This window comes from Saccostrea cucullata, unplaced genomic scaffold, assembly GCF_032062105.1.
Source record: "Saccostrea cucullata isolate Sc308-1 unplaced genomic scaffold, CSIRO_AGI_Scuc_v1 ctg3028, whole genome shotgun sequence".
Classification (NCBI taxonomy): Eukaryota; Metazoa; Mollusca; class Bivalvia; order Ostreida; family Ostreidae; genus Saccostrea; species Saccostrea cuccullata.
In genome coordinates, this window is record NW_026933624.1 from 1,032 (window position 1) to 11,946 (window position 10,915).

A 10,915-nucleotide genomic window follows, 5' to 3' on the forward strand; every position below is an offset into this window, starting at 1 on the left:
TTTCTGAAACTATGAATTCATTCTGAAATATAAAGAAGAAAAAAGATAGGTCAGTCGCTGTATTTAATCAGTTAGTAAATATGAACGGCAGAGAGAGTTGAACTACGTACAGGAGTACAGCGCAACGACATATTGGATGTATGGCGTTTATCAACAAGTGTTGCTTAAAAACTACAAGGAGAAATTTTTGAAACTTCAAAATGAAATAATTGTGTTAAAATAAATAACATCAATGTACGCTATTAAAACTTTACAAATGAGTTATTTACTACATTAATTCTGGTATGTTATACAAGTTCATGAACATGATATGAAGCGCGTCTATGGATTTGTATACCTTGTCATTAGTCACTTGCACATTTGTTTTGTTACAAACAGTCTAATGAAACACATGGAAAAAATGAACAGTATTCAAGATCAAAAGTCCATAAAACGATACAAAATAGGAGCAGAGCAAACATGGTCCTCCAAAACATCAGTGGTAAGAATCTACTCAGAGGCTGATGGAGATTGATTAATTGTTTGTTGTTTAACGTCCATCTAGAAAATATTTCTCTTTTATGGAGATGCTATCATTTGCAGTGAAAATCTACAATTTTGTCCTATACTCGGCACTCAGGGCCATTTAGCAGTAAGGTATCTTTTTTCGTGCCAGCTCCCTCTACGACACTGGACCTCGGTTATACGAGGGCTGTTCAATAAATAATGTAAGGAACTCTAATGGCATAAAACACAGAATATAAATTTATATTGACGCAGAATATATTATTATACTTACATTTTCATTGAAATCTGGGTCACCAAACGACGAAAATGAGAGAACAGACCTATTTATAGACAGATATGGATGACTCAGTGTAACATATGTTTCTTAACCGTGAAATATATCTTGAAAAAAAAAATAGATAAAATAAAAAATAAGCAAAAACAAGAATTTTACGAGCTAAGGTTTCAATAATTAAGGTCATACGCAACTTAGTTTGAACATTATTGGATTCTTCCATGGAGTTGATGGGTTCCAGGAAATGAAGGGCCTGTATGCAATACTTTAAATGTCTGTATATGGATTTATACACCTCTTCTTAAATAAATTTGATGGGAAAAAATCTGGAATATATGTTTTGTTTTGATTCTGTATATTTCTCTTTGAATAATGCAAAAATTTTCAAAATTTGATATATTCCTAAAACCCATGGTAATGCATACTGAATTTTTGTCAATGAACATCTAATGACACTAAAATCTTAAATCAAGAACATCTTGAAAAGTTATCAGTAGGTAAGGTACGTTGCTTATGTCCTTAATCTTAAAATATGATTTTTATGCAATAAATTGAAACATCATTAAAAGAATTTTTTTATCTACAAATATATTTATGCTTAATTCTATAAACCTTTTAAATACCAATATTAATTATTGAATTCACAAAAAATCCAATACTTTTGCTATGATTCTGCCTTCAATCTACTTTGCCTCATATCCTTGCTTTGTAAATACTAACTCTAAGCGATAACTGAAAAAGCTACATTTTATAACGTTTATTTCATTAATAATAATTTTTTGAAGGACGTTGACCACATGAACATTTTTTATGGGGAAACTAGGGAGTCGACAAGTGCACCAGTTTAACTTCATATGTAAGGGACACACTGCGAGCCTTCCTGAACATCAGTGCATGAGTCTGAACGATCACCAGCGTTCTAAGGAGGTATAATCGTGACATGTCCCTCTTATCCTGTCTCCTGCAGTGCTACCTGGTATAGAATTTGAATGGGAGAGGCTTAACTACGAGTTATTGTTACATGCAACAACCTGTAGCATCTCCTCACCTTGGTGAGGTGGATGTGACCCCAGCCATATCAGGCGTGGACCCCACTATAGCAAAATATTAGAATTTCGGTGACATGGCAAAGTTTAATGTGTGATGACTTTACATTTTTTTAATTTAATTTGAACATTAAATTAAATACTGTTATTAAACCCTTGCTTTAGGAGAAAGTGGGGAGGGACACCCAGGGTTTGGAGCAGAAGTGTTAACACATATATACTATTGAAAACTCCCAAGTCTTTCCGTTGACACTGTATGAATGCCCCCAACAACGACGGCGTGTTGTGTTTAGTTGCTATAGCATTATGACGGGTTGTGTGTAAGCGGGACTGTATTGTAAACAACGCGCTACTTCATTGTCACTTCACGTTAGTGCACTGTTCCATAGACGTTGTTAAACATTTGGAAAAAAACCTATTGGGGCACTGGATTTTCTCATACTTAACCCATTCTGTTTAAAATCTAGTTAAAAAGAGTCCACAGAAGCATTTTCATAGTAATGTTTCTAGTTTTCTTGTGGAATTAATGAATACTTCCTATACTTCTTAACAACCTAAACACTGAACCAATCTTCTAAGTGTTCAGATAAAAACTCTCAATCTTTTTACAAAAATTAATTTCTTTAATTCATACCTAAGGATGCAGATTTCAAAGCGATTCCTTAATATCATGTAAGCATCTTGTCAGAATTTTAAGCAAAGCGTCAAGGATATGATGATACCCTCAAAATGAAAATTAACCTAAAATAAAAGACCATCATTCGCTCTCATTACTGCAAAACCATCATTCGCTCTCATTACTGCAAAACATCCTTTTCTAATGAATACAATGTAATCTTAATAGGAGATTGGACCATCTTATGCTATACTTACCACATAGATCCTTGAAGGGGGGGGGCTTTGACATTCCTTCCTTAAGAAGCATTCTGAGAGTATTGCATGAGCAATACATGTCCTGTACCGGTTCTCCATTTCCTTCAGGATGTCATTTTATAATATGCAAAACTTATGTCCAAGGTAAAACTGCTTGATCTTGAGGTTGTGAATGCCTTTAACCTAATAAAATACTAGTAATCAGCAAAAAAACGAAGATTCAACTCATTCAACGTCTTTTTCTTGCTTCATATTTACCATTTAGCACAACAATAACCCGATGTTATTAAACCATTATAAAGAATTCAAGATGCCATAGATCTGTCAAAAATCAATGATATTTAAACTTCTTCTGTAACTCATGTTCATCAAGATACACTAACATACCAGAATTCAGCTCAATATCTTCAAGCGTTTAGAAAAAAGTGCGGAAAACCAAGTAGGACAGACTGACAGACAGACGAGGACAGACAGACGCACAGACAGACGGATGGACGGACAGATAGCTAGACAGAAAGACAGACGGCCGGACGGATAGACACAGAGGAAACCTATAGTCCCCTCCCGTTTTACTGGTAGGGGGACTAATAACATTGGGATTCAGATCCGGGGATTGGACATTGCATCATCACACAAATGCCGTTTGTTTAATATCCCTGGATGTTTAACACGTAAGTATGATTAAGACTGAATACGTAGAATTTGTGTTAAGTGTATTTGCAACTCATCGTTATTTTAAATAATTAAATTGCTGCTTTGTTGTAGAGAGAATAATCAATCTTATCAGAACACTTAAGGTAAAATTTTATTGCATTTTAACACTCGTCTGAGCATACTTTCAGCGACCTTTAATGACAGAGATTTTTACAAATAATATTAAGTTTAAACAATAAAAGATAAGTTACTCTTACTTTTCTTTACTTAGATTTTCAGAACTTATGTCTTGGTACATGTATACAATAACTTTTTATTTAACCATTCACTTTGACAAAAAAGGCCATTGTCTACAAACTTACAACCCTAGTTCATATGATATTTATCATTCTTAGCTTTCTCTATAGGTGATAATATAAAGGCTTGTTTATTATTACATTGTATAAAGTTGTGGCCAAATGCGTATTTAAAGACGGTATAGAAATCAAATATTAATACTTTTTACCGTAAAAGATTTCATGATCTACGTGATATAGGCGGTAACATAGCCCCTCCGTAGCGCTATGTCACAAAAGCTGAAAGATTTTTCTAAGTTTTATATTTCATTCCATGTTAGTTAATCTTTATAATAAGAACAGTTTAATAGTCAGAAATGGTCAAATCTTGGCAACAGAATGGGTGGATAAAAATTTCCTTTCCAAAATAAGCATGGCGACCATTAAAATCCAACTCTTCTGTCTCTGGAGAGACGTTTATTCAAGGTGGATAGATACTTGGTGCCTCTTTTTTATCATATCTAATATGTTTAAAATCTAAAGTAAATTGTATCTTTGGTATTTGATAGGTATGTTATTGTTGAAATATTCAACAGTTTTTCAAAGTGTAAATTGGAGGTTTTGATAGCAACTTGCTTAATTAAAAAGACATCACTTTTAAAACTCTTCACTCTGCAACAAAACAAGTATCATTTTTAACCATCTGCCTTCCTTCATATAAGGGAACCGATCCAATAATTGATTGAATTTATAGGAAGCCATATATCTTAATAAACTGTGTATATATTATTATACGCTACTTCAAAGGCATTTCTAAGATATATCATAAAATCTACAGTCCTTTGTTGAACGTGTACGAGTGAGACAACTATTTTTCGTCACAAGTGACCTATATAGTGATGTCATTACTACATTAATGTGGTGTCACAATCAAGAAACAAAACTTTTTCAGTAAATACTATTTGTAGAACCGGTGTATTGCTATGAGTGTACCAATTTTTTTCTAATCTGAAATGTGGTTTTGTAGATGTAGAGATAGTTCGCGAACTTTTTGATCACTCCTCGTACACGTACTCCCTGATCCCTAAATACAGGTAACCCCTCCCATTTTCGGTCGTTTCTAGGTGGAAATTTTAACACTTAAATAATCTGAGCATATTTCATATGGAAAAGGGAACAATCATTATGAAAAACTTCTGTATTTTCTAAAAGATTAGAGCCGTATCGATTATCCTCTCTCTCGCGATCTTTCTCTCTTTCTTTCTCTCTCTCGTTCCGTACTTTTTAAAGTACAGTAAATACTTCTTATATATAATGGTGAACGGAATATTTTTTTTGCGATGCTGCATGTGGTGTTATTTTATCACTAAAACAATTTTATTAATTGTATGTGTCAATTTTTTTTTTTGGGGGGGGGGGGGATTTGGGGTGTTCCAGTTAGCATTCCATACAAGTGTAATACAATCTACGTACTTGTTCTCCAAGTGCCTATATTTTTACAGTCAATACACCTTGAGGAATGATGCTACTTCAAAGATGGGGATTAACTCTATGAAACTCTCTGAGCTTTCAAACATGTCCACTAAATCCAAGGACTAAAAATAAAATATCAGTACATTTTGTCAATTTTTATATTATATTACATAAATAAACTATACAATTTATCATTGAGTCAAATGCTGACTAACGTTTTTCATACCAATTGTTAGTCCATTATTTATACACTGAATTGACGACGGATTTTTTCCGTTCTTTCCTGATCATGACAAGGAGCACACGGCGGGTGTGACCGGTCGGCAGGGGATGCTCACTCCTCCCTGGCACCTGATCCCACCTCTGATGTTTCGGAGGTCCGTGTTTGCTCTGCTCTTATTTTGTATATTGTTTAATGGACTTTGAGATTGAATACTGTTCGTTATCTCCATATCCTTCTCATTGCGTTTTGTCAGAACGGAGGTATTTGTAATGGAGGTAACTTTTAAAGGTACTTGGACAGAGATTTGAAGTTAATTTTTTCAGTATAATATCACGAATTATATATTTTGATAGCATTTTACACAAAAATTAATTAAAAATCTTATTTCATTTAAAGGTTATTAAAACATTTAATTTTTTGGTGGGTTTGATTAACACATCCTTTCACTTTCACAAATTTTTACTTTATTCTTAATCCTCAGGAAAAGTGGCAATCTTGTTGTGTATTAATAAGAAACATTAAAAATTAAATCCAGAAAAAATAATTTATTCAGAGTAGAAATGTTAGAAAGCAAAATTCCTTCACAAGTATCGTCATTCCGTTGTGTACAAAGTTTAGCAAATCGAGCACACTCATGTTATGTACACAGTTTTGGTTAACAGTCTGTTATTGTTTGGTGTTTTGGTTCACCGGGTGCGTTCAATCGCCAAAGGCTGCTTACCACAACTGCACGGACTGACAATATAGTGTGTGTTTGTTTTGCTTTCAAACATGTCTACACTGAATTTTCTAGACTATAGTAATAATATTTTTCATGAGTACACAACAAGACTGCCACTTTTCCTAGGGATTAAGAATAAAATTAAATTTTGTGAAAGTGCAAGGATATGTCAATCAAACCCGCCAAAAATATTAAAATGTCAATAACTTTTAAATGAAATAAGATGTTTAATTAATTTCTGTGTGAAATGCTATTAAAATATATAAGTCGTAATATTATAGAAAAAATATTAACTTCAAATCTGTGTCCAAGTACCTTTAATGATATAGAAATTGTTTAAAACTTTTCTTTAATTAAAGATTTTCTAAAAATGAAGATATTCTCATGTGGGACGTGGAGACCGGTCATTCGGATGAAATCGTGTAAAACGATGTTCCTTGTCGCTGTAGGTGTTAGCACGAAAAAGATTTCTCACTGTAAAATGGCCTAAAAAGTCAATCACGGAGGACAATTAGCTGCTCTCCAAAGGCAAGTGGTGGCGGCCTCTTCTGAGTGAAAATTCTCGAGAGGGACGTTGAAAAACAAACAAAACAAAAAGAATTAATCTACGTTCAAATTTGTCCGCATCTGTCAGTTGCATCGATTCAACCCTCTTCTTTCTTTCTGTTGTTGTCTTTTTTTCTCCCCGTAGAAAGAAAGAATTTTCAAATAAACGAAAAATTAATGGCCGTCGGCAGATTTACGATCGACCCATAAATATCCTCTTTCTCATCGTAGAAATTATTGTAATTGGTATCTTTGTTGACCTGAGTGAAATCAAGATTTTTACATGGTTATCATTTTTTTTATAGTATATATGCATTTTCCCCTCCTTTTAAAAGTTTTTAAAACTGCTTTATTTCATTGACACACGACTATTTTTAAATTGTCTGTATACCTTTGAAAAAAAAAAGTTAATGCAGATGCATCGCTTTACTGATTTCTCGCGTCTCGGTTGTTAGATCCGCGAAAGTTGTAAATGGTAGAAAGAATCGCGTCACCAGCTGGTGTCTCTGAACTTCCACCTATTGATATGACCTCCGCTCCAACTCCCCTGCACATGTCATTATATAAAAAGCAGGGGTAGGAGTCAGAGGAATCTCCAAATATATAGTGTGCATTTTTTGGAAGTAATCATACATTTTCTGCTTTTGTAAAAGAAAGAGGACAAAAAGGTACCTTATTATACTTGCTTTATTTCATATGTATGTATGAATATTTAATTGCCTTTATACTTTCCATCCAGAAAAACTGGACCACAATCCCTCCAGGTGGTTTGCGCCTGCAGTACGGATATTAACCTTGTCTCCGGCTTTCAAGACCAGTGGATATGTTCTTGAACAGTTTTCATATCCTTGACCTTTAAGATTGTTACAGTTTCCGAGTCCTTTCCTTTTTCCATTGAGGAGGATTTCCGAGTCAAACATCTTTTGAGGTGCCACGACACTTGCCCAAGAAAATACGTAAAGCCCGTTAGATGGAGCTGTGAACACACCAGTATGCCTATTGTACGCTTTTCCATGGTTGTAACGCACACCGCCGTAAACAACGTTGACGTTAGAACCTATTTCCCAGTCCTTTTCTTCGTCCATTGAGAAGGATTACCGAGTTAAACATCTTTTGAGGTGCCACGACACTTGCCCAAGAAAATACGTAAAGCCCGTTAGATGGAGCTGTGAACACACCAGTATGCCTATTGTACGCTTTTCCATGGTTGTAACGCACACCGCCGTAAACAACGTTGACGTTAGAACCTATCTGCAGGTGTAGCGATCTGGTTATGTATGCATTAAATGCAATATAGTTACCTGTGATAAAAAAAGTTAAATATTAGTAAAAGAATAATGAAAAAAACAACCAATAACATGTGTTACCTTTTTATAAAGAAACAGTTAAAATGTGTACGGTTCTAAGGATTTCTAGTGATTATTTGAACCAAAATTATGTAATTCAAATAAACTGGGCATTTTTGCAATAAAAGCTCCATAATTTTTGATTGATTTCAAATGATACAGTTCATGAATATACAAGGGCTTTCAATAGATAATATCCTCGGTGCTTGGAAAGAAGCAAAAGACGCTTTTCAATGATTTAGTCTTAATGATTTGACTTAATATTCTCTTTTAATTAAAACACATATCCGTAATATTTTTTATCCAACTTATGATTGTTTCTAGAACTCATTTTTCGGTATGACCCTTAGCATATTGAAAAATGGCAGTGACCTTCTGATTTCCTGGACTCGTTTCTTCCTTCTGAAAGGTCTTTTTTAAAGTTTGGAAAATGAAACAAGTCAATAGGCGAAAGATCTGGTGAGTATTGTTAAGGAGAAAAAGTTTTAACTTTCTTTTTATCCCAAAAAACTCCTTTACTCTTCAGGGCGTGCGGGTTTGGACATTTTCATTAACATTTGAAGAACGGTAATGTAGTGGATTCCTGATTCTGGTTTCTTTCTTTCGTAAACCTTTCGATTTTTTTGCAAAACAATTGTTATCTAGAATCTTCAAGAAATTAAACTGTCTCCCCGAATACGAATTTGAGCAACAAGAACACTTATATTTAAGATATTTGCATATAAATCTTTATTATATACCCATCAATTTCCTTGTTTCTGTTACTGTTAATTTTACAGAGTTTGATCCGATTATCCGGATCACCACTCTGTGGTTTTCTGAATTCATATCACCACTCTCTGAAACTGATGACGTAGTACGCAAAAACATGATGTTTTTTCTTGCGCGTTAAAAAGTCCCTTGTTATAATATTTTGTTTTATGGATAAATGTTATACAATTGATCTCTAAAGTTTTATTCTGTTATATTTAGCTAGTTATAAAGGGGTATATAATAAATTTATCATTTTAACAGTAACGTGATCCGAAGAGCCGTATCATGTCTCGTTGACAGGCGCGGATCATCAGATCATACTCGAGGCTTCGCGTCTCGTTAGACCTGATGATCCGCACCTGTCAACTCGACGTGATACAACCCTTCGGATCAAGTTACTGTTATAATAATATATATGTCTTTGTGCTCTTGCGACAATTTCTCAGACCTCTGCTGTTTTGTCAAGTACACCTTGTTGCAAATTTTGTATATAGGGTTTCGAGCAATATATTCAAGTTTTATTATCGGTTTGAATTTCAGAGAAACTTGGATAACTACAACTTTTTATAATTTTTTTAAAAACAATTGTTTAGATGTTCTTACATGCTGTCGTTTTCACGCATTTTTCAAAACATAGGGCGACCTTTATGTACTATGCTTTTTCTACTGTCAAACTTTCTTTAAAACAGTGTAAACTGCTATAGGAATGATGTCTATCAAAATTGTCATGTGTCTTCAAGTCAGTCATACATCATCAGTGATGATTTGTTTAAATTTGGCAAACAGTACATCAGTTGTAATAATTTTTGTTGGCAAGGACGGTACCCATATTTGATGCCCATTATTTATTATTTTTTATCATTGAAATCCACCTGCTTATTTGCCTATAAAACAGACATTGGTTGCCGTAAATAGTGCATATTTCAGTAAATATTTCTCTGGGATTCTTAACGAGTTTTACAGCAGCTTGAATGAAGCGTTTTAATTTCAATCTAGTTTACTAAGTCTTTACTATTTATTTTACATGTAGTATCTCAAATAGCCCTTGTTTTCCAGCTTTTCACAGTGAAACTATTTGATGAAAAGTGGTCACATGAATTGTTATAAATTCATTAAAGATTTAATAATGCGAAAAGTCAAGCTCAATGTCATATGATATCCGTTTTGTATGTCATACAGTTCAGGACATTATTTATTGAACAGCCCTCGTAACATAAATTTCTAAATGTTATTTTTCGCTTGCAATATCCATATCATTGTCCCAGTAACAAAAAATACATTGACTTAAATTCAAAAACTAAACATCACAGAAAGCAAACTACTATTCTTTTATGCAAAAAGGAAACTTCGGGTTATTTCTTAATTAAAAGAATTGAAATAACAAGTTAAAACAACAAAATGAAAAGTTACAAGCTAAATAACAAATTGAAGATTTAGAGTTTACCTGATGGCTCCACTAATGGGAACGATGATAAGAAAATAACAAAAGCAGCAGCTTTGAAACACAGCATCTTCTAGCTCTACAGAGAGTTAAATATATATAACTTTGTATGAATATTAAGCAGACTTTCTTTGTACAGTGTTATTTTCTCTACGTGTTATTTTCGCCTTTTCACGTTTGCAAACGTATTTGTACCGTTTTAAATTCGTTCTGTCATAGTTTTGTTTAAGAAATTATACTGCTTGCTTTGAATTCGCCTTGTTTTAAATTCGCCCAAACATAATATAAAGGCAAAAAGAACACGTGGTGAAAATATCCCTGTACAAAGTAGTATGTTCAGAGAAAGTAGAAGAAATATCTAGATTGCAATATGCATGTATATTTTACAATATATTATATAAACTTTATTACCTTTTCGTTGAAGAAACCGCTCAACGGTATGCGAAAATTAGAAGCGAAAAGGACATATTTATAGTTATAATAAAGGTGGTTCTTTGAACCTGTAACATATGCAATTTAACTATGATATTGACATCTCGAAATAAAAATATGCAAACATTCAAATATAACAAACCATGTTGGGTGAAACTGTTGCAACTTTAAAAAAAATAACACCGATCTGCTGTAAATTAAAAACTTCAGGATGTTCCAACATTAATGTTATTTTGTGTTTAAATTTTGAATATAACTACATGAAAAATAAATATCCTCTTCTTTTAATCAATATTTATGTCTCGGCCTTCCTTCTGACGCCGATATCGTGTTAATTACGGCCCACACAGA

General features: G+C 33.5%; 1 long non-coding RNA gene across 1 annotated transcript; it reads right to left on the bottom strand.

Annotated features, from left to right (window-relative positions):
- Positions 1 to 7,658: 7,658 nt before the first annotated feature.
- LOC134238760 (uncharacterized) lies at positions 7,659 to 10,655 on the bottom strand. Its single transcript, XR_009986075.1, has 3 exons — positions 10,536 to 10,655; positions 10,136 to 10,202; positions 7,659 to 7,893 (listed from the first exon to the last, which is right to left on the bottom strand). It is a non-coding gene; the product is annotated as an uncharacterized LOC134238760 (long non-coding RNA).
- Between the last annotated feature and the right edge of the window lie 260 nt (positions 10,656 to 10,915).